The 25797-nt window shown below is 34.4% G+C and overlaps 1 long non-coding RNA gene across 1 annotated transcript; it reads left to right on the forward strand.

The window, feature by feature from the left end:
• Positions 1-17525: 17525 nt before the first annotated feature.
• Positions 17526-23533, forward strand: LOC123259156. The gene is made up of 3 exons (XR_006508186.1): positions 17526-17545; positions 23328-23409; positions 23500-23533. It is a non-coding gene; the product is annotated as an uncharacterized LOC123259156 (long non-coding RNA).
• The last annotated feature ends 2264 nt before the right edge of the window (positions 23534-25797 follow it).

A 25797-nucleotide genomic window follows, 5' to 3' on the forward strand; every position in this document is an offset into this window, starting at 1 on the left:
ATTGATAATAGAAATAGCATTAACTAAAAGTGTTAAACTTATTTTTCCAGGCGTGATTCTACAGCCACCAGAATACTATTATGCAATGGAAGTTTTTCATGAAATTGATGTAGTGTTTGAATAGTAGAGAATCGTATGAAAATCTAACTATTGCATTGGTCCTCATGACGAAACTTTTGAAAAATTTGGATATATTTTGACTCAGCTCGTCAACTAATTTAGAAAATAATACATATGTCTTAAAAGTTTATATAAGTATGTATATATATGTTTAAATAAAAATTACATTCTCCTATCTTTTTATTAAATTCGCTGTTGCATTGGTTATTTTTTTCGAAATTATTGAAACTTTTAATTGATTAAGTGTGTTCTCTATGCTACTATCGAATGGTCCTGTGACTTTCAAATATTGTGTTCTCACATGAAAATTAAATTAGCCGACATTTAATAATTTTTAAATTTTTGTAACAAATAAATTATGGCAAAAAAAATTAGAAAAAAAAATTGACATCTAGACATTTAAAAAAATTAAAAATGCAATTTTTTAAAATAATTTTTTGTAACAAATTTGTTTGTTAAAAAAAATTTTTTTAATTGTCAAGTGACTGCTAACTTTAATGTAATTGTTCTCACAACTCAAAGAGGATTTAAGTTTGCTCATCAATATCATTCTAACTTGAATTTTTGTCAAATAAAATTTTTGACGTTTGTACAGATGACAGTGTGATTTTATAGACGAAAATTTCCAGGTATAGTATCATAAGAATCTATAATATCGATTGAATTTGACTTGTTTTGCAGTCGGTAATGCGGCTGAATTTTTTTAAACGTATGACGTTAGGGAAACATCACGTTTAGAACCTTGAACGATTTACAAACGGCACACTTGTGATGCTATCGCTTTTAGAAGCTTTACATTTTTGAAGTATAACGTTTCTTAACATGAACGTTCTTTAGACATCACATTTCTAGCATATACATTTTAAGATTAAGTAACGTTTATGAAAACTAATTTTCGGCAAGTGTCACATTTCTTACATGTGATTATCTCGATATCAGACGTTTGGGATATTGCACCTTGCTAAAAACATTACGTTTTGTATAGTCTCTGTTAGGACTAAGTTGTGGCACCCCGTCCGTTGTTGTTGACACAACAAAACAATATGAGACTGCTAGGATGCGCGCCAAGCGCTGAAGGCTACTGGCGCGAAAAAGCATTTGAATTTGAACTCTAAACGTTGTGTAGTTGACACGTACTAACAGTACTACATGTAATTTATTATTTAATCATCGAGAACGAGACACTTAGAATAATTAAAATCAGGGAAAATCAGTAAAATTGTTAATTTAAATTATTTAGGGAAAATATAGAAAATAGTTCACTTGTAAAATTTCGTCAAAAAAATTACACCAAAAATTTACTACAAAGACGCTAGACCTTGAGAGAGTCGGCCATCTTATCCCGCGCTAAAACTCTGAGTAGAGGACACTCAAGGTCGAGACTAAAGTCTTAGTTCATTTATTGAAATAAAATGAAATCAAGTAAAATAAATTCTAAGTTTTTCAAGCAACACAAAAGAAAGTAAAATAAAGTAATTTAGAAAAAATCAATACTCAGATGCTCAGAGACAATTGTAATGATTTAGACGGAAATAGATTAAATAAAACAACTGATAAATTCTTAACTCGGAAAATAAAACACGTAAAAATAATTCATAATTCTGGCAAAATAATTCGGACTAAATTAAAATCAATTTAGCAAAAGAATTAATAAATTCTGATAAAATAAATTAGATAAAATAAAGTAAATTAATTTAACGAAAATAATAATTTGTAAACACTCGGACGCAATGAACACCTTGTCGGCAGATTATTAAGACCTCTGTCGTCAGATTTTAATCTATTAATTCAAGATACGAAGACCAGTTGTTATTAAATATTTATTGTTGTATTATTAAGACCACGGCAATAAATTAGTTAAGGATTTTAAATTGGAATGAATGGAAAATGGATTTAGGGATTTAGTTAATCGGGTTTTTAATTGGGAAATAAAATTTAATAATAAAACTTTGGAAAAATAAATTCATAAATTAATTAATAAATTTTGGGAAAATTAAATGTTTCGTGTATTTGGATAAATGAAATTACGTGTGTGCGTGTGATGATTATTATAGTGTCGCCTAAGGATTCATGGTATACTCCTCTGTTTCCTGGGCACACTTAAAGTGCGTTGTATAGACGCCCGGGTCAGGGGTACAACAGCAGTAAGTTAAACTGCGGTATAGGCGCTCCATATGAGGGTATCGTCGGGAATAAGCACTGTGATGGAAACCGCGGTATAGATGCTCCATATAAGGGTACTGTCGGGAATAGCAACTATGATAGAAACCGCTCCGTAGGCGGGAATAAGGCACAATATTAAGTTTTGTTTACTTATTTTGTAAGGGGTTTTATGTTGTAAAAGGGTTGGTTAAATAAATTAGTTTTAAAAATAAATTTCTTTTAGTGATTTCTGTTTCCTTCCTAGCAATCTCTCACGACTCTATTTAATTACTCCATACTCTGATCCAGTTTCTGGATACTGTGAATAAAAATCCAGTAGCGTCTTAAAGAAATATTAGAGGTGACCAAGAAGAACGAACACCCGTTTCAGTGTCTTCCCACGCGTTCATCAGAACCAATAATTGATGAAAAAGCGAATAACTTTAACGTAAAATATTTAGAATTAAGTTAGTTGTCATGGTTAAGGCATAGCGTCAGAAAATTATGAAATTTTTTTTATTGAAAGATAAATATATTAATAATTTACCACCAAAATTTCCAATCAATTCACCACACTGTTTTTGACTAATTAATTTTCGAAATTGCATCTTTTACACGTAGAGGTATAGAGAGATGGTAAAGTTAGTATGAAATCTATTTACATCACTCGAGTGATACGGAAGATTTCATTTAAGCCCTTAGATATGGGATTAGCGGAAAGTTGTAGGGATGGCCTTTAGGGTCAACCGTTTTCCAGATTTTTCAATTCTAAGATCAGATTCTATGAAAATGCACCCAGTTCATTAACAATCGTGTTTAATAGATTTTCTTCTTATATTTATAACTGTAATTTTCCCGGTTTTTTTCGTTTTTTAAGACTTTTTTTTTAATTTTAAAACGTTAAAGGAACAAGAGTCCAGATTCAAATTCAGTGAAAAAAAAAGATGAAAAAAATTTTTTTTCATCTCGATAATTTCAATTTTTCATGATTTATTGCAATTTTTTGGGTTTTTTGCTATTTTTTCAAATTTTGACGGCTCAGCGAGCTAATTAACGTTCAGATTCGGATTCACCGCGTCAAAATACATAAAGATAAGTCGGTCCGGTCAAAAGTACTGACAACTTTTTTTTTTGTGGGCCAGTGTAGTTAAAATAACATCTCAAAAATATGCCTGTAAATTTTTAGAATGTAATCATCATTATTTATCGATTAAAAATTCATTTAAGTGCTCCGCCTTAACTTGGCACTTGAGCGCTTTGAGGGAGGCGATACATGTCAAATTTTTTAAAATTAAAATATTTATTTGCATCGATAGTTTGTATAACCTAATGTCCTAAAAATATGCCTGTGAATTTCTAGACATAAATTCGCGGTATTTTGTGTTACAATTCGTTAAAATCCTTAGCGCTTATGGTATTGCAACAATCGGCTCTGAATCTAAACGCATTTTTCTTGAAACTACTTTGTTTATAAAAAGCATAGTAAAGCTATCTCTTTGAGCTTGGAGAGCTCAAAATAACACAGAAATTTTATTTTTAAGCTTGAAGAGCTCAAAAACATCATTAGTGCAATTTTCAGCGTCTAGGTATGGAATTAGCGGGAAGTTACAGGGATGGCCTTCAGGGTCAACCGTTTTCCTAATTTTTTTGATTTTTATAAGACTTGAGGTGAGCATTCATCTAAAACTGAATTTTAAATAGTAAAGTAATAACATAGTTACTCGCAGAAGAAATTAAAGCTATGATAGGAAAATCGAGCTTAGAAATATATATTTGAAAAGGTTTAAAACACCAGACAAGAAAAACTGAGCAAATGAGAACGTGTAATAAAAAGAAATATAAAGAAAAATATGAGTGAAAAAGATGTTGAGCGTAAGGTTTGATGTAGATAAAAAGAAATGTACTCCCACTTCAGTCAAAACACACGCAAATCTGTCGTGGGAAAAAAGAAGTCTCTTGTGGCAAAAGAGATGAGAGTTATTTTGTGTAAATATGTGTGAGCACTTTCATTCTAAAACCATTCATATACATGACGTCTCTCCGTATATTGTATGTATTCATCTTTTACTATTCATAAAGCCCGTAACGCAGGATATGCACTTTCTGCTGCCTTAATGCATATAGGTGTCTGTGTATTTTAAAAGCATGAAAATTTTTAATATATATTTCGTGTACTTCATTGCAAGTCTCATTTGCGAAAATAACTCGACAGTTTTACTATCGATAAGCGGCTATGACGCAATAAATGTACACTAAATTGTACTAACTTTTTACATAACATGATAAAATAGAAAATATTAATTATCATGTTCCATGAAAAAATTTTCTGATATTGTATGTAATAATATGGCCATATATGCCCATATATCATTTTATGATCAAATATAGAGATGAAAATCAACGAAAAGCGTCTTCTTATTCGAGAATTATCAAATGTTGTCACATAATAAAAATAATTTTCTAAATTCTTCTGAGGAGCTTTATTTGACATTGTTCTTGAAGCTATACTTCTTTTGGCGCGTTAGGCAAAAATGATGAGCGTAAATTTTTACGATGCGCGTGCACACCGTCACGAAAAACCGACACCCTGAAGTTAGCGGGTAGGTGTCGTTTACGCATATCCCGATGATACATATGTGTCGGTTACCCAAGTCCCGATGATACATATCCCAATTTTTCAAATTTCGATCACACATATACCCAATGATACATATGTGCAATGATACATATCCCGATGATACATATAAAACAAAAAAATCGCTTATAAAAAAAAAATAGGTGGCGTCTTATTTTTTACCGGGAATCGCCACAATGAAAATAACATTTAAAGTCCAGCTGATAAACCATCGGCGGGTTGACAAATTAGGCTACGCTCGACAACAAATACTAGTTTTTAGTCTCCATCGTCTCCATAGTTTAGATTATGGAGAGTAAAAGTATTAGTATTTCAAAAGTACTAATCCGTCCATGATGGAGTTTATAATTATGCAAATAGAGATCATAATATGGAGTGCATAGTCTCTACTATGGAGGGTAGAGGTCTCTATCCTCTATAGTCTCTACGTCCCCAGTCTCCAATCGCTGTATCATAGAGCACAAAAATAACCTATTCTCCATCGGTGTCTGTTCTTGTATACTTGGTTTGATAAATAAATTAAATAAAAGTAAATCATAACTTTTACATTAATTTATAAATAATAAATAATTAAATAATAAAATAATAATTTATTTAATATTTTATTTCAAAATTCATGTAAGTATTAAAATATTTATTTTTATTATAAATAAATTATTTGACTTTTAATATTTATTAAATATTTTTTTTTAGTGAATTTATTAATCAAATAATTTATGAGAGAAGAAATTAACAAGTAAATTCCACATGTTGAAATTGTAAAACAATATTAATACATTTGTTTAAAAGTAACTATTTATAACTTATTTATTTGTTAAATGAAATCTAAAAATACTCAAGTGTCTGGTGATTTCAGCGTCATTTATATTTAAGTAACTCATAGCCTGTAAGTATTGTAACTATTAATAATTATATTTTATATCAATAATTATTTCATAAATTTCATTTTTTATTGACTTATATTAAATTTTTCAGGTCTCCGTTGAAAAGGTGGCAGTGACATTAACGAATGGCTTATTTGAATGAAAAAAAAAAATGTCATTGGTCAAACCTTATAATAAAAATGAACCAAAGAATGAAAATAAACTATTGTTGTAAGTATTTACGAAATCTAAAATGAATTTTTAAAATTACCATAGAAAATGCAAAAGATGATAATTTTTTAAAGTTATAATTTATTACAATATTTTCATATCACAAGGTTTTTTTTACTCACGTTGAAGAAATTAGTTTTGGCCGTTGGTGTTTTTTTTTTGACCAATTTTTTTTTTATCTTTTTTTTCTGGAAGCCAATTTTTAATTTTATTTTGATTAGTAAATTTCCTTGAAAGTATTGAAATGTATTGTAAATTTCTACCTTGTATCGTTGCTATATTTGCTAATTTTTTTCTAGTATCCGTAACACTGATTGTTTTTTGATTTAGCTGGCTGGAAGATTCGGACAATTGGAGTGTTGTTTTTGTCGTAATTGGTATGTTGTTTTTAATACTTTCTAGTAAAAAATATTGAGTTTCTATCGCCAAAGAATTAATGGGCACAAGAAATGGCGGTTCATCTGAATCTTTTTTTTTCAGTATCACGTACTTTTGAGTTTCTTCTTGAACATTTTGTAATTTATTTTTTTTTGTTTGTAAATCAAAATTAATATCATTATTTACTTTAATCAACTCTCGTTTTCTTTTTAGTGTTGATGTTTTATAAGTTATTGTTGTCGTTGTAGGTGTTATTGTTGTTGGTGTCGGTAGCTCTGTAGGTGCTGATTCTTTAATTGTTGTAGTTTTTTCTGATATTGATGTCGCTTTTGATGCTTCATTAATTGTAGTGAATCTCTCAGGCGTTTTTGCTGTTACTTCAAGTAATGATTCAACTTTATCTTCTATTGGTAGAGTTATTTCTTCTTTGGTAACTTCATTTTCTAATGCTGAGTCATTAATTGTTGTGAATCTCTCAGGCGTTTTTGTTTTTACTTCAAGTAATGATTCAACTTTACCTTCTAATGGTTGAGTTATTTCTTCTTTGATAACTTCATTTCCTAATACTGATTCATTAATTGTTGTGAATCTCTCAGGCGTTTTTGCTGTTACTTCAAGTAATGATTCAACTTTACTTTCTAATCGTTGAGTTATTTCTTCTTCGATAACTTCATTTTCTAATACTGATGGTGTAATTCTCCAATATTTACAGAGCCAATCTTTGAAATTTATTATGCCAGTTACAATATCTTCATGAAGGTCATCATTTTGTGACGATTGTATCAAATCTTCAATAATTTGATTGATAATTCTTTGATTATCGGCATCTTTGATGTTCAATTTTTGGCTCACAGACTATTAAACAATAAATTATTACTTTAAAATAAATGCTATATTTAATGAACAAATTACCTGTAGTGAGATATAAATGAATGTTAAAGTATTTGGCGCGGGATATTCAAGAATATTTAGAATGAACTCAAATAGTAATTTTCCAAAGACTTCAACTACGTCACTGTTAATTTTATTTACTAACTCGGCTATAAAACCAAGAAAGCCATGACATTTTCTTTGTAGTTCAAGGGAATGAACAGAATCTTCAAGCCATTGTTCTGTAATATTATTAGCTGCTTCACGACATCTGTAGAATTTTAATTACATCATATTATATAAAAATTACAAGCAATAAAAATTAACTAATTTTATGAACTGTACTGTTTTATTAAATCAGCTCTAAACGTGATTTGAGTTTTATTTAAACTGCTCGTGGTATCATAGTTGCAGATCATTTTTACTCTAAAACTCCGATATTCAGAGTCAAGTATACTCTGTACAATGAAGCAATAATTAATTAATTGTTATTACATTTAAACAATATTATTTTACTCATCCTACATTTCTATTTAAATGATATATTTATAATAATTTCTATTACCTCATTAATATTTATTGAAATTGTTTCAGAACTGACGTTTTGAAGTGTTGAAGTCTTTGGAGTGTTGTGCTCAGATGATGATGAAGCTGATGAAGCATTAAAAACTGTCAATTGTTTATTTGAGGTAATTTTACTACATTCTACCAATTTATTTTTTACAGGTTTTTGAAATTTTGTTTCGTTAAGTTTTTTGGGCACATTATTATTTGTAGTTTTTTCTTTATTTTTTACTCTTAATTGTAACATAGGGTTACATGATTTAGGTAAAAGTAGTTCTTCTACTGCCTTCACAGATGTCTTTATTTCCTCTAAATATTTTTTTTTGTTTTCAGTGTTATTTTTTCTTTCTTCTTTATCAAATTGTGATGGATCACACTCTTCACTTTCAGTATCTGATGAGGCTTCGTCGTGACTAATGATAATTTTTACAGTCTGTAATAATTCATTAAAACATCTCGGTATTGATTTTAAAAATTCTTCTACAGTGATTTTCTGATTTAACAGTTCATTTTGTAAATTTTTAACGTAATTTTTTCGGATAATTGTTCCTCGAGGAGTGTGCCGTTTTGTTTTCAGTTGTTCCAGTAATCGCTCGTAATTCAACTCTTCATTTTTCAAAATTTTTTCAATTCCATCTAAAATTATTTTTTTTTTTTGGATGGTGTAGTTAATATTGCAGACGCTAATAGTATTTTACTTTTGTATAAATATTTAGAAAGTAATTTTTACCTATAAGAGACCAAATTATTGGGTGACGTTCAACGATGACACTGTTGCAGTGACGGTGGAAGCTTTCTGGGCCATCGTTGGTATCAGTAAGGGCGTTAAATACACTAACTTGGTCTGGATTTGACAGCCAAGTATCCACAAAATAGTCAAAATAAATGATAATATTTTTATCTTTATTTTTTAATTTATCCATTTCGTTTTTTAAAATTTTTTTGGCATCAGGAAATAATTCTGGTGGCAAAAATGGAACATTCATCATCATCGATAGAAAATAATCCGGAGTTTTCAACTTCAGTTTTTGCCATTTCTTAATTATATTCTACAATAAAAAAAAAAAATTTAAAAGTTTTTTCACATCATAACTCTGAAAATATACGTGCTTGATGTAAACGAAAATATGCAGGCAAATCTGTATTGAATAAGTCAAAGTTATTTTTAAGAAATCAAAATGAATTACGTGAACAAAATGGAAATAACATCCATGAATTTTGGCGTTTTTGAAATTTTCTTTTAATGATTTAAACGTGGCCTTCTCGAAATCTGTCATTATATGAATTACTTTAGTACTGATAGATGGAGCTTTTTTAATTAGCCATTGAAAAATGCAGTTATATATTGCAGAGTCTCGATTTTCCATTAGAATCATTATTGCAGCTACATACTTTATTAAGAGTAATAATAAAATATTCATTAATTTAAGGGAAAGTCATAATTATAATTTTAGTTATAATAATGTCCAAACAAATGTACTGCTCTACTTAAGAGCGGTTGATAGTTAATTTTCAAACATGTTTTGTTCATGTATAAGATATAATTTAAAAAAAAACGCTTCGCTCTTCGATAGATAATTAAATTATCTATCGAAGAGCGAAGCGCTTTTTTTGAAAATTTTCATTTTTTTATGTATAAAATGGTTTTTAAGATTCCATTTTTTGTACAAGTATGACAGAGATACTTTCGTTTGACCAATAGAGGGTGAGAGAGAAAAAAGTGTAAACCCTCCTTAATAATTATTTATACCGTGTTATCTTTTTTGAAGTGAATTGTATAAATTTGTTCCATTTTAGGATTTAAAGATTTCCTCTGGAAATTAAAATTTAAAATAAATTTTGAAAACTTATCAATTGTTAGAAAATCAAAAAAAAATTTAATAAAATTAAAAAAATCTACTAACAGAAAAAGTACCATCCATAAAAATTTCATTTGCATCATTAATTCCTTGGAGCAGCTTATCACTTGTAAAAATCACAGCAGTTTTATTATTTTCTGAAATTAATGTTTCCTTATATAAACTTTTATTTTCTAAAATTTCTCCTAGTGAAAGAACAGTGTCAGGGATTTTCGGACGACTTTTACTCCTACTTCTCGATAAAATACTCCTCACAGATTCATAATTCTAATTTTTGCTAACTTCGGGAATTCTAATATTATGAATAATTTTCTATTATTATTAATGATAAAATTAAATTATGTGTTACTTAAATTTTACATCATTTAGAACTAAATCTTAAAATAATTAGACAAGTACTCACGTTTGCGAAACATCGTTAAAAATTACGATCAGTTTTTCATTAGTTTCCACAGCTTTTTTTTTCATGACTTCCTTCATACGAGCCCAAACATTACCATGTGTATCCTCAAAGTCAGTGTGTTCTTTTAAAATGGAAAAATCCGTACCTTCTTTAACATTTTCAAAATCTTCAATGTCAGAAATTTCTTGGATGAAATGTAGAGTAGCCTTGCATCCGAGTTTTCTTGATGAACATCTTGCCACTCTCTTACATAATTTATCTTCAAGATACTTAAATCCTTTATAAAAAAATTAGGAAAACGGTTGACCCTAAAGGCCATCCCTGCAACTTCCCGCTAATTCCGTTAATACCTGGCCGCTTTTTTGAGCTCTTCGAGCTCAAAAGTACAATCTGTGTGTTGTTTTAAGCTCTCCGAGCTCAAAAGTAGCTCTTTGAGCTCAAAAGTCTGATAGAAGTTTCATGGAACACTATTTTTTGAATGTTCATACCGCAATAACTTTTGAATGAATGAACCGATTTTTACGCGGTTGGCGGCATTCTACGTAGTTTTTTAAGCCTTATAAATAATTTCTAAGTTTCAATTGGTCAAACTAGAAATTTCGGAGTAACTCTGAAAAACACTTTTTCGGTTTTCTTTCGTTCACGATATCTCTCGAACGAATCAACCGATTTTGACCAGCTTGGTGGCAATCGACGTGGTTTTATGATGTTAAGAGCTGATTAGTTTTTGGAATCGATCGGTAGAGCTGTTTGAAAGTTATTCCAAAAAATGTCGAAGTTATGTTGAAAAAATCCTTATTTCCAAATATTTCGTCGAGGATATCTCTCGAACTAATCGACCGATTTCCACGTTTTTGGCGGCAATCGACGCGGTTTTTTAACCTCTGAAATTATTCTATATCATCAAAAACGATCCGAGAAGAAATGACGAAGTTATGTGAAAAAAACAGTTTTTTCGGTTTTTTTCGGTTTTATTTCGTTCACGCTATCTCTCAAACGAATCAACCGATTTTGACCGGATTATCGCCGATCGGCGTGGTTTTTTGACGTTAAGAGCTGATTAGTTTTTGAAATTGATCGATCGAGCCGTTTAAAAGATATTCCAAAAAAACCACTTTCAAAAATGATTTTTTTCTAATTTTTTTTGAGATTTTTCAAAATTTCTCAAAATCTATCGGTCCGAATCGGTTCAAATTCTTAGGAAATCTAAGTTTGGCGAAGCCCTTTCGAATGGCACCAACCGCGATGAAATCGGTTCAACCGTTCAAAAGTTATAAGTGATTCACATACTTACACACACACACACACACACACACACACACACACACACACACACACACACACACACACACACACACACACACACACACACACACACACACACACACACACACACACACACACACACACACACACACACACACACACACACACACACACACATACATACATACATACAGACATAGTGACAACCTCGCGGGGATAGTCAGGGAAGCTTCCTGTGACCTTCAAACGTCGAGATCTGATGAAAACTCGATTTTTGCAAAACGGGGTGAAAACAATAACTTCCCGATTTTTGAAAATCTGAGATTTTTAGCGGGAAGTTAAAAATAAGGTGGAGTCTTTTTTTTTACCACGGATTATCTCCATTTTTTATATTAATAGGAATATTCTTTGCGAAAAAAATTATTTTATTATATGTTTGTTTTTTAAACAAGTGACTATATATGTATATAATAATATAATAAAAAAAATTTATTTTTTAATAAAATATAATAATTCTATTCATTTATTTCTGTACAGAATTTGAAATGCAATTCGAATGAAGTGGAAGGTTTGACTAGTAAAATATATCGTTAACCAGACATAAGAGCGTATAAAAAAATAAAATTTTTTTTATAGAATAAAAAATTATAATTTTAATTATAATTATTATAATTATACTTTAATCATAATCCTTTCAATCCAAGTAAAAAATTATTTATACGCTCTTATGACATCAGTAGGGCAATATATTTACATGCATTTTTTTAAACATAGTTCTATACATTAATATATATATATATATATATATATATGTGTGTGTGTGTGTGTGTGTGTGTGTGTGTGTGTGTGTGTGTGTGTGTGTGTGTGTGTGTGTGTGTGTGTGTCTGTGTGTGTGTGTGTGTGTGTTTTTTTTTTTTCTCTCTTTAGGGGGGGGAATCCTTTTTACGGATTCCAGGCGTAGCTGTTTGGCCTGGATATGTGGCGACTCGACGCAGCGTCATATTAAAACTCGACGCTGATGCCCCTACCCACTAAACCCTAAAACCCCTTTCTCTTCTATCCTCTGATCCCCCATGGTACCGCCGTAAGGCATTTCTTCGCGGGGGGAAGAATTAGCTGCCGCTCTTCTTTCTGGTGGCTAAGATGTTATTTCTTCCTTCTAGATTCTGTCTTTCGCTCTTTTCCTCTCAATGGATCGCAACTCGGTAAGCACTTTTGTAGCAAAAAGCCCTGCTTTGGGCCTCCGACGTTTGGCATCAGTCGTGCTAAGCTAGCTACCACTGCTGATGCTTTTGCACTCACGTGTTCGACTTGCTGCTTAAAGTTGAGTCGGGCATCAAGCATCACTCCCAGATATCGGATATATGGTTGTGATGTGATTTCTTGTTCTCCGACTTTCAGTTTTATGGTCTCTATCACTTTTCTGCTGGTAATAAGCACAGCCTCAGTCTTCTGTTTAGCCAGTTGTAGATTCATTGCATCCATCCACCGGTTAACTTTCTCAAAGGTGATACCGAACATGTGGTTTATCTCATCTAGGTGTTTCGCAACGATTACGACAGCTACATCGTCTGCATATGCAACAAGCTTGACACTTCTTGGAAGAGTCAGTCTCAGCAGGCCATCATACATGACATTCCACAAAAGTGGACCCAGAACAGAACCCTGGGGTACACCTCCGGTAATACCGTACTCTTTTGGACCATTTTTCGTGTCGTATCTCAGGATTCTGTCCGTGAAGTAGCTAGCCACTATCCTACGTAGGTATCCTGGTACGTTTTTCTCTTCCAAGGCTTGCATAATGAAGTCCCAGTTGGCGGAGTTGAAGGCATTTTTGATGTCCAGAGTGGCCACCAGGCAGTACTTCTTCGCTCCACCCTTCCATCTGATCCCTTCGATTGCCTCCTTGGCCGTTGCAACAACCAAGTTGATTGCGTCCAGGGTTGATCGTCCTTTCCGAAAACCATACTGGTTATCTGCCAGGAGTGGATCGACAACTGCTTCTATTCTTTGGTGGATTATACGCTCAAGTATCTTACCTGCCGTGTCTAACATACAAAGTGGTCGATAAGATGACGGTTCTTCTGGTGGCTTTTTCCCTTTTGGAAGTAGTACTAGTCATTGCTGCTTCCACTTCCGAGGGAAAATCCCTTCCTTGAGGCATGTGTCGTAGACGTCCAGGAACAATGATGGCACTGCTTTTATAGTTGTTTTTAAAGCAATATTGGGGACCCCGTCCAATCCCGGCGCTTTATTGTTCCCTACACGATTACAAGCCTCCATCAGTTCTCCCTCCGTGACAGATGAAATGTCATCCATTTCATTCTGCGCTAATAGGTAGTTAAACCGGCTTTGTTCGGGGAACAACGCGTTTACGATCTTCTGTAGGAGTTTAGGACACGTGGGTGATGGCATTAGCTGGTTTTTAAGATGGGTCATGACCACCTTATACGGCCTACCCCACAGATCTCTGTCCATCTCGTTGATGAGCTCCTTCCAGCATTTTCTTTTGCTATCTTTGATGGCTTTGTTCAGGGATCGACGGGCTTTTTTGTACTCTGCGACCAGCTCCACAGAGTTAGGTCATCGGTAGCCACGCTGAGATATTCTTCTCTTCTGATGACACTCTTTACGAAGGGCGCTGATGTGGTCGTTCCACCAGTGAACGGAAGGTCTTGTGTTTATGCCACGTCTACGAGACATACTGGCGTCACACGCCTGGGTCACTCTTTTCATCAGGTCCTTGGTCTTCTCTTCTGCGCAGCCTGCGATAATCTGGTCACTATTGAGAGCTACTAACAATGCCCTTGGGTCAAGAGTTTTTACCTTCCAACCAATGGTGTTAAGTTGCTTTTTAGGTCTTCTCGGGCTCTGGGCGTTTAATATTTCCCAGAGAATCGCGTTGTGGTCGCTGGCTGTGTAGGTATCCATCACCTTCCAGTTGATATAACCTCTGGTGAGGCTGCCACTGACGAAAGTGAGATCTACAATAGAACTTGTGTCTCCTTTGGTGTAGGTTGGTGTGTCACCATTGTTGAGCAGTACTACATCTAATGTAGAAAAGGCTTCTAGTAATTCCTTTCCTCGCGCGTTTGTATTCTTGCTACCCCAGTCTACTGCCCAGGCGTTGAAGTCCCCAGCTATTGCCACTGGGTGGTAATGCTTCGCGTCCTCGGTAAGTCGATCCAGAAATGCGGTGAATTCGACAGTAGAGAGGCTAGGTGGTGCGTAACAGCTATAGAAGCGGATGCCCTCTACTGATACTGCTACAAAGCCGGCATTGCTGTTGTCGACTGCATTTTGGAAAGGGAGCTTGCCACATGACCAGATGACAGCTTTGGATGTGCTGTCAGATTCCCAGGGTTGGGTACTCAGGTGTTTATATGGCTCTGCTATCAGTACCAAGTCAAGCTCTAGTTCTCGCACGGATTGCATGAGCAAGTCATGCGCTGCCTTACAATGGTTGAGATTGAGCTGCAGTATCCTCATGCTTGTTTGTTCGTCAACTTCTGGAGTGCATCCTGAAATAACGGGCACTTATGGGTACCGGCATAGTGGGCAACATTCTCTGCACTTTCAATCTCAGCACATAATGCACATTTGGCGGGATTTTTACAATCAGCAATCTTGTGCCCTTCTTGTCCGCACCTGATGCAAAGCTTCGACCGGTCCACCTTGCTTTTGCACTGGGATCCATGATGTCCGAAATGCCAGCATTTAAAGCATTGAATGGGTCTCTTCGTTGTCCTTATTCGGCAATTAACCCAAACAATCCGGATTTTGCTACTTCCATCCAGTAGTTTCTGTGCTGTTGCTGCTGGTAGAATTACTGTGACAATTTGAGTACCTCTATAGGCCTTACGGATCTTGATTGCCTCTAGTGGTATCTCACAGCCATCTCCAGCTTCCTCCTGTAGGGCACCCTGGATGTGATTCTTAGTTGTGTCATCATCGACGTCTCGGATCTCAATTACCTCCTGTGGTCCTTTGCAGGTTACTTTTGCGTCTTCTTTCAGAATGTCTGCGATGGTCTTTCTCAATGTTTGGCCTTTGTCGGTGCTCTTCCTCGAAAGAGTTATCAGCATATCTCCAGCATTGGTCTTATGGATCTTCTCTACCGTACTGCGGACCTGGTCGTCAGGGACGTCCTGTTTTATTCGACGCAGGATCTCGGCGTACTTTGCTTTCTCTGTCAGCCGAATGATGAGGGCATCCAGTCTGATCCATTTCCGCGGTTTCTTTCGCTTGGGTTCAGGTCGGGGATCCTTTGACGTCTGTTTTGAGAGCATCTCTTTCTTCTGTCGCTTTAGCTCTTGCTTGGATTGAACTTTTTGCCAGACTGACGCTTTTTCCTGTTCGTCGCTTCGCCCTGCCACTCCTTGTGGAGGGCTTTTCTTCATGGCTTGGCTGATTGTTGGGTCAGGAGAAGGTCGATTTTTTCTCTTACCTGACTTGTTGCTGGCTTCACTTTTGTCTTCCGCGACTGATTCACCGTCACCTTCAGCTCCGGTGTCCATTGCTTCGTAAGTCACGTCGATAGCCTGACAGTCTTTCTCCGGTGTAGCATGGGATATGCGCTGCAATGATGAGCGCCACTCCTCGTCCAGCTTCTCAAACCTTTGAAGGGCGTTAGTTACACCAGTCATCTTGAATTTAATCTCTTTGTGAATATTGACCTTTGGTTGAACGAAATCATTCAACTCACTGATCAGCTTTTCAAGGCGTTTGAGCGCTTGCGAACGCTTCATTTCAGCGCTTGCGTCAATCGCTGCTTGTTGGGCATGTACCCCGTTTCCACTTTTGTTTGTTTCCTTTGAATTACTCATACTTTTTAATTTACCAGCGCATCGTACGGAGTGGAGCGGGTTGCCATAACTAGGAACGGGTGTACCCTCGGAGATAGTACTCCTACCCCAGTTCCCTGAGGCCTAGCCGACACTTAGCCAGTCCCGGAATAAACGGACGGACTAGACTCGCTCGGAGTGGTGAAGATTCCGATCTCTAACACTCACTGCGTACTTCCTGATCAAGGCCCGAAGTGGCTGGCTCCTGATCCAGTGCTGCAACTTACACCTCGGTAGAGCAAGCTCACATCAGCCGTGGCCTGCATCGTCGGAAGAAACTACGATACAGGTTCCGGTCACTCCCAGTGGGTCACAGCAGAGAACGATCGTCTTGTTAGGTCAGTTAGTGTGACCAACCCATTAAAGGGGAGTTTTGTCCACAGGAGCGTATTTTGTTTGGTTATTTTGCTTGGCTCCTACCCGCTGTACCTCATCAACTAAGAGATTAAGTTGCTCCAAACTGTCTTCTTACCTTCTCTGCATTCTTTGTTATACCATATCTCTGTTTATCGTTCCTTTTTATTTCCTTTTGTTGTCATACCACTGCTTGTTGCTGCGTTCCAGATGACTGTTTTGAGATTCTCCCAGTTGACAGCTTCTGCATTGCAATCTAGTTCTATCCAAGCCTCTTCAAGGAGTTCTTGGTATTGTTCTAATTTTTAAGGTTTCCACGTAATACGTCGTTTACCTTTCACTGTTTGAGTTTACTCGACGTAGGGATATTCTTGTTCTGGCATCTGTGGTGTTTTATTCTTTCCTCTGAGTATAATAGAGATCGGTAGATGGTCAGATTCTAGTCTGGCCTCCACCCGTAGTTTTTTTATAGTTGTAAGAGCTTTGGGTTCTATGCATAGGACCAGATCCAGGACTGATACGCAGTTTTCTTTGCAGCCTCCTACAAAGGTTATTCCTCCTGTCTTATCTCCTTCAGCGCAACCATTTGCAATGTAGATACCCATCTCTTCACACAATCTCAAAAGTTTTTGTCCTTCTGAGTTGATTGTTTTATCTTGTGACCGTCTTACATGCCCCGCCAAGTCTTTCGCAATCCTCGTATCCTGGTTTATCTCCAACTCTTACATTAATAACGCCAATTATTGGAGTTATTTCTCTGTTTCTGTGCACTTCAAAGATTTCATTCCTCAAGTCATTTGTTATCTTGCTAAAACCAACGTTATTGTATATGCTGATTAAGTTGTACTCATTATTAAAAATTATAAATATATAATTATTTATATTTCAATAAATATAAACAGTAAAATAATAATAATAATAATAATAATAATAATAATATACCATTTTTTATTTCATTGGTTTCAGTATCACAAAGGCGTTTCAAAAAGGGGAGAACTTCGAACCAACTTTCCATGGTACCACGAATTCAATGATTATTATCATCTACTCCAATTTAGAACGAGCAACCACTTCCGAAAATTCAAAGAATTTCCATTCTTGATCTAGGATCAAGGATCAAGGATTCAATCCAATCACTCGTCTTTTTAAATTTGCTTCCTTCAATTTTTCAATTTTATTACAACTGATTATATAATAACTGATTAATAATCACTTAAAAAGTTTTTTAAAACATTGTAGATAGATATTTATTTCAATGTATAGCAGTGGAAACTGCCCTGTACACTTTTTCTTAACAACATACATTAATAACTATATAAAATTATCTTTTACTATATCTACGTGACTAGTAAACTGCAAAATTTATAATATTTTATATATTAAATTCTACTGCTTAAGCAAAGGAAAAATGAGAAATAAAAACCGACTTTGAGTCTACACACTCATTCATTGCACTTGTCCTGACGTTGACGTAGCTCCGTCCTGGGCTGCTACTCATACACTGCATCTTCTTGGTTAGGTTCTGTTCCTGTCTTCACTAGCTTTTCAAATTTGCTGATGTATTCACATAAAGTTTCGTGTGGCTGCTCTCTCAGGGTTTGTACAATCAGCCAGTCAAAATCTGCACCTACGTTTGTCCCCAGCCATTCAGAGATTCTCATTTTGACGTTCTCGTTAGTTTTTTCTGCCATTACACTGCATCTAAAGATGTGCTCGAGAGTCTCCTCCTCGACTTTGCAGAGTCTGCATCGCCAATCTTTGAATCCTTTTTTGCCTGACTTTTCAATGTTTCCACATCTCAACCTGCACCAAACCATCTTTATCCAGCTCGGGAGGTCTCTATCTGCCAAGTATTGCTCCGTTCCTATGCACGTCTTGACAAATTTGTACCTCGGGTTATAGCTGGAGTTCATGATTCTTGAGTTGTCTTCTGAAGTGAGCGCTGCTTCCATATAATTCAGACCTTCATTTAGCCTATCTTCAATAACTGCGATTTCCTTCTTTTTCCAGATCATCCTGATAACGTCACTACATTTCATTTCCTCCAGCGCCATGACTACAGCGTTTCCCCACCTTGTTGGCTTGCCATTTAAGATCCCTCGGCATTCTTCCCTCAAGCAGACCTTCGGCCATCTTTTGTCTTCCATTCTCATGATGTCTAGCAAATACATGCACGCTCTTTTTCTGACGGTGACCATGATGCTTTCCATTCCACCTTCCGTTCTCCAAATGTATTCTGGCGTGTTCTTCGCCACACCCATAGCTGCCTTACAATACCTTCTATGCATTGCCTCAATCTCTCTGCTGCCTCCCCAACCCCAGATTTCGACTCCGTACAAGGCCCCTGATCTCACTAGCGAGCTGTACAGGTACAGTCTATCTCTGATGGTATTTCTACCAGTTCTTTCTATCAGTCCCCAGGTTGCGTTTAGCGCCTTCTGCGCTTTACCTGCCATTTCCCTCGTGTGAGACGTCCATTTGTTACTGCTTGACATCCAGCATCCTAAGTACTTAAACTCTCTTACCTCTTCTAAGACGTCGTTCCCGTACTTCCAGACGCGTGCTGCCTTCTTCCTGCTTCTTTTTCCACCAGCTACCATGACCTTCGTTTTCTTCGCATTCACCCTCAGTTTGTTTCTACCTGCATAATTTTTCAGGAGCTTCAGCATTTTTCTCAGACTTTCACCATCTGGCGCTAACATTGCAATATCATCTGCGTACTTCACTAAGTATACCTTGATGCTGCCAAAAACAATGCCTCCGGTGTTCACCCTGCTGAATTCCTTATCGATGTCATCCAGGAAGATATTGAAGAGTAACGGGCTCAGCGGACAGCCCTGTCTGACTCCCTGTGATGCTTCAAAGCCGCCCTTTACTTCTCCATTTACTACTATTTTGTTATCGGTCCTGTTGTAGACTGCTTTTATAAGCTTAAGCATCCTTCCTGAAATGCCAGTTTCTGCTATTTTCATGAATAACAGTTCCCTGTCCACACTGTCAAATGCCGTTTCGAAGTCTACAAAGCAGACGTATGCTTTCCCTCCTTTCTTCTTGATCCAGTTATTAATGACTGCATTTAGTGTAAAGACTTGGTCTCTGGTTCCCCTTTTTTTCCTGAAACCTGCCTGGCTCTCCTGCAAGATCTCTTTTTCCTCACACCAATTCTCCAGCCTTTCTGTGATTATATTGGTAAGAATCTTGTATCCTACGTTAAGTAGTGAGATTGGCCTATAGTTCTTTGGGTCGTTGCTATCTCCTGCTTTGTATATGGGGGCGATGTGCGCCACCTCCCATCCTTTTGGAATGCTTCCTCTGCGCCATATTTCATTTAGGGCTTCCAGGAGATCCAACAAGCCTTCCGGCGGCAGATCTTTATAAAACTCAACCACAAGCCCGTCCTCACCAGGAGCTTTCCTGTTTTTCATTCTCTTTAGGGCTGCCTTTAATTCCGTCATGCTAATGTTAGCTTCCATGGGGTCTGCTTCATCTCTTGTTTCATTCCCTTCTTCTTCTCTCTCCTGTCTATTGTCCTCATTATTGTCCAGATCATCCCCGAGGCTGCCCTCTTCTGTCTGTTGTAGGTCCTCCTGGGTATCTCTCACGCCCCCCATGGTGTTCATAAAGTGGCTGGTCCATTGTTCTTGTGAGATATCTCTGTTTGCTTCGCTTCTAGCTTTCCTTCTAAATGCATTTACTGCTTCCCACCATTCGGACATATTCCGACTTTTCCCAATTTTTTCTTAAAACATTGTATTATAAAAAAATAAAAATTAAAAACTATTTTTTTTTCTTGATTAATCCTTTTTTTTTAACAATTATAAAATAGTTTCAGAAAAATATTTTTTTTTAACATTGCTCTTATAAGGTAAAAGACCCAGTTATTGACACTGGTCTAGTAGTTTGACACTTGCAATTTTATTATAATTAAAAATATTAAATAGTCTCAAAAACTCAATTATCTTAGAATTTATATCTCAAAAATTATATTTATTAATTTATTAGTTGATTTTTTTTTTTAATTAAAATAAAATTGCAAGTGTCAATAACTAAGCCAGTTTCAATGACTGGATCATTTGCCTTAATTATTCTTATAGAAAATAGCATTAATTTTAAAATAAATATGTGTAAAATTATCGTTACATTTCAATTTTATTTTTTAAGTTTGATTTGTTTTGTATTTTTTTAATACAAATATACATTGTGGCGCCATCTATAGATTATTTTTATAATAAATATTTAATTTATATGTATCATCGGGATATGTGTCATTGCACATATGTATCATTGGGTACATGTGTGATCAAAATTTGAACAATTGGGATATGTATCATCGGGACTTGGGTAACCGACACATATGTATCATCGGGATATGCGTAAACGACACCTACCCAAGTTAGCTACTCAACATTTTAGTTTTTGAAGTTATACTTCTTTTGGCGCGTTAGGGAAAAATTATGAGAGTAAATTTTTAAGATGCGCGTGCACACCGTCATGAAAAACCGACACCCTGAAGTTAGCTAGTCAGCATTTTAGTTTTTCAAAAAAAGTTACCAATAAAGTAAAAGTAAGGACATCTACGTATGTTTGCGTGAGAACCGGCAACTGTATTCACGATATTTATTCAAATGTTTCTGAACCTAAACACGTGTTTTGTATCATTCCGAATAAAATATATACATAAATATATATTTTAACTTCCCGCAAAAAAAATTGAAAAGTTTTCAATAATGGGAAGTTATTGATTTCGGTCCGATTTTCAAAAGCCTAGTTTTCATCGGATGTCCACGTTTTGAGGTCTCAGGAAGCCATTCTGACTATTCTTGCCGAGATGTCAGGCCGTGTGTGTGTGTGTGTGTGTGTGTGTGTGTGTGTGTGTGTGTGTGTGTGTGTGTGTGTGTGTGTGTGTGTCGTATGGTTTCTCAAAAACTAATCAACCGATTGAACTCTACGACACGTCTATGACCCAAATTTTACTTTTTGTATTTGAGTATTTTAGTTTATTTTTTATTAATTACTTAAAAATTAATAGAAACAGTTATTGTTATTAGTGCGGCGATTATTATTTAATTATTGTATTTATTTAGTTAATTGTTACTGAAGGTATGATTAAAATTAAGAAATTAAGCGTGTGAGAAATTATTACGAAGCCGAACGAATTAATTGTAAAAGAAATTAAAAGACTGGGAAAATTATTCTAAGTTCCGAACAAGATTTAGTATGGGAAAGTGATGAATGGATATAAAATGAAAGAAATGACGATTATTATTTTGTAAGAAATAATTTAGGTAAGCGAAGATTTTATAAGTCCCTAGGACAATTTAGTATGGAAAATCAATGAATGGATATATAATGAAAGAAATTGCGATTAAAATAATAAAGAATTGTGAATTTGATGAAACGAATGGATAGAGAATGAAGGAAATTACAATTAAAATAATAAAGAATTGAGTTTCGAAAATAAAAACTTAGAATTTGGCGAGACGAATGGATAGAAAATAATGGAAATTACGATTAAAATAATAAATAATTATTTTTGAATGCTAGTTCGAGGACACCGGATAGGTGTCTAAAACGACTCTTCCGTTTCGTTACAAGAGAGTTGGGGGAAAAATGATAAACGCCAAAATTTGGCTCGATAAAGGAAGCAGTTCTTTCTCGGGAGAATTACTCGGGCGAATACTCTTCACCAAGCAATTCCAGAGGATGATACTCTACCTGGAGTCTGACCAAGGCCCAGATAAGTATCATGAACCGACCGGATGAAAGTGCTTCTTCCCGTGCCGAAGCCTTCAGCTGAGGTACGGTAGGTGATCATAAGCCGTGTAGGTGGGGGCGAAGAGGACACTCTCCATTCGCTCTCGGGGTAGAGGTTTAGGCCCAGGGGTGACGGCTAGTCTCTTGGGGAAGCGGGGAACCAGCTCTTGACAGTTAGTTCGCGATTTTGAACCGCGAGTATGTGTGAAAAGAGTGTTCTAATATATTGTTTATATTGTTTAATTTGTTTATATTGTTTATATCGTTTATTAAAATGATCAGGCCAATAAAGAGGTTTTCTTTTTTTCTTTGATTTATTTAAAATGAAGTGTTTTGTTTATTATTTTGTTATTGATAATGTAATCTCCGTTTATGACCCTGGACTCCGGCGAGCAAATTTCGAGCCGGGGACAAATAAATTATTTATTTTTATAATTTCTGAAAACGTGGACGTTACACGTCATTTGAAAAGATTTATCAAAACTTAAATCTGAGTAGATTTGAGAGTTAATCCATCGAGCCATTCCGAAAAAATTAAAAATTAAAACATAAAAATTATTTATATTATTATTTATTTATTATTTATTTATTTACAGCATTTTTGATACATAAGTGTCTTTTGGCAGGGAGTTAGATTATAACCAAAGCATACAAATATATATAATTTCCATTTCATAATTCTATATAGTCATATCTTAGTTCAAGAATGGATATAACATTAAGCATGAAAAAATATATGTTTTGCAAATCTTTTTTATTATGCACGTCGAAAATCACTCTGATGTCTTGGTTCTGGTTGTTTTGTGTGTTTTTAAAAATAAACTTATCTCTGGCTGCTGTATATATAGGGCATTCTAGTATGATGTGTCTGAGATCTTCTTTCATACCTGTATTACAGCTTGAGCAGAGTTTGTTGGAGTTGAAGATAAAGATTTTTGATTTATTTTTTATTTTCAGGTATAGATTATTTGCTAGTCTCATATTGATAAGCATTCTTGTCCACTCTTGAAAAGCTCAAATATTAACCAAAAAACACATTTTAAGGTGCTTCAAATGCAGACTTAGCGGGAAGTTCTAACAGGGTTTGCCTGCGCGGTCAACCGATTTCCAGATTTTTTTAATTTATGTAGGAATAATTTTTTTATGATATTTAAATAAACTGTATTTAACTATATATAGGTATTTAACTGTATATAACTATTTTTATCCGCCTCAGCAAAGGAGCAATTTCACCCTCTCTTCACCTATCAATAGACTGATTAACGCCTGCAATTTCATAGTCCAACAGGATAGTGATATTGATCTGCTTGGCTATCAATCGCGTTGCAGCGCCAATGCCCTGGCATCCATCATAACAAACTCTAGACAAACTAACTCTAGACAATTTAACTAGCTAAAGCATATGATCATACTCCAGCTCCTAAATAATCATACATATTATATTGAGTTTATCTAATCTATAGTAATTTAATAATAAATATAGTATTACGAATAGTATTATGTATGTCAGAGTCAAACACCTGTCATCTATAACTTATATTTTGTTAATATTTTTCTTTTTTTTTATTTACTTATTGCAACATGTGTAAAACACTTTACAACATATATTAATGTATCTTTTTGTAACCTCATAACTGGCCATACAGGCTGTCAGGTTTTGTTAATAAATAAATAAATAAATATATAATGCGTTATAATAAAACTTTCAATGTATTGAATACCTTCTTTTCTATTATTAGTTGTCGTTTTTTCTACAAACGTAGGATAACGCGAAAGATAAAATTTTTAAAAAGATTTTTATCTTGTTACGCCAAAGAAGTATAACTTCTTACGTGCGTACATAAGTACACACATACTTTTTTTAAAAAAAGTTACCAACAAAATAAAAATAAGTACATCTACGTATGTTTGCGTGAGAATTGGCTACTGTATTCATGATATTTCATATAAATATATATTTTTAACTTCCCGCTAACAAAATTGAAAATTTTCAATAATGGGAAGTTATTGATTTCGGTCCGATTTTTAAAAGTCGAGTTTTCATAGAATGTCCACGTTTTAAGGTCCTAGAAAGCCATTCTGATTATTCCCACCGAGGTGTCCGGCCGTGTGTGTGTATGTGTGTGTGTGTGTGTGTGTCTGTGTGTGTGTGTGTGTGTGTGTGTGTGTGTGTGTGTGTGTGTGTGTGTGTGTGTGTGTGTCAATAAATTTTTGTCGTACGGTTTCTCAAAAACAAATTAACCGATTGATTTTTTAAAAATAAGTTCAAAGCGTGTGAAAAAATCATAACAAAGTTATGCATACATTTTTTATTCTTAAGGGAGCGTCCATAAACTACGAGGTCATATTTTAGCCCTTCTTAGACCCCTCCCACCCCTCATGTAGCCTAACGTAGCTTCCCGTGCAAAAAAAATTTTGATTCATATTGAATTTCAATATAAATTTGATAATGAAATTCATGTTTTGACACAAATATGACTTTGATTATAAATTTGCCCAAAAATTTTTTTTTAATTTTATTACAAAAAAAAAAAAAAGTAGTGAACCAAACGTTCAGATTTTTGTTCTGGGCGTGGACCGAGAATGTCCAAGAATATAGCCGTTTTTTAATACAAAAAAAAAAAATTATAAATTAATTTTTGTAGTGCATTTTTATTCCATTCAAATATTCGTAACAAATTCAATATCATAATAAGTACTCTCTGGTACCACTGTGACATAAAGTTGGATTTCGTTAAATTTTATGTCAGTTTTAAACGCTGTAAATATATTGTAGCTTCATATTTATTTTAGGTTAAAAAAAATTTATAATTTATTTTTATAAATTCAGTATAAATCGATTGTTGATTTGGTTTAATTTACTCCTAAATACAACTGAATTTTCAGTAAAATAATAATAAGTTTATCATTAAAATTGTTTAAATCTCTCCTGATTACTAAGAAAATGTTAGCAATCTTATACGAAATTTATTAATAATTTCAGTTTAGTTTCTTACCAAAATAGTATAACGTTCGTATTGAACTGATATGATGTGGAGTCGATTAAAACAGTAATTTTTAATCAAGTGACGAGTTTATTAAACTCATATATAAATCAATTTCAGAAACATTTTTCCACACCCACAAAAAATTTTTAGGATTATGAGATAATAAATTCGTATTCCATTTTTTCTAGCATTCTTGGTTGGTCATTCTGTTATTAAAAAGTAAGCGACGAATATATTTTCATTCACAAATTTATTATTTATTAAAATTGGTTTATAAAAAGTTTTTACAAAGTTTGATTCAAATTGTTACAATTTTATTCTAATTTTGATATGCAACTCTGATTTTTTTATATATGAATCTCATTATGTGTTTTACACAAAAAAAAAGTATGGATTTTTTAGAAATAAAATATTAATCAATGAAAGTAATTTTATCATATTTTACTATAGTTTTAAGGTTGATGGCTAATTTCTTGTTCAGATAACGAGAAATGTAAATTTAAAGCTTATCTAAAAAGCATGGGATT

The sequence above is a fragment of the Cotesia glomerata genome, linkage group LG2, assembly GCF_020080835.1.
Source record: "Cotesia glomerata isolate CgM1 linkage group LG2, MPM_Cglom_v2.3, whole genome shotgun sequence".
Lineage (NCBI taxonomy): Eukaryota > Metazoa > Arthropoda > Insecta > Hymenoptera > Braconidae > Cotesia > Cotesia glomerata.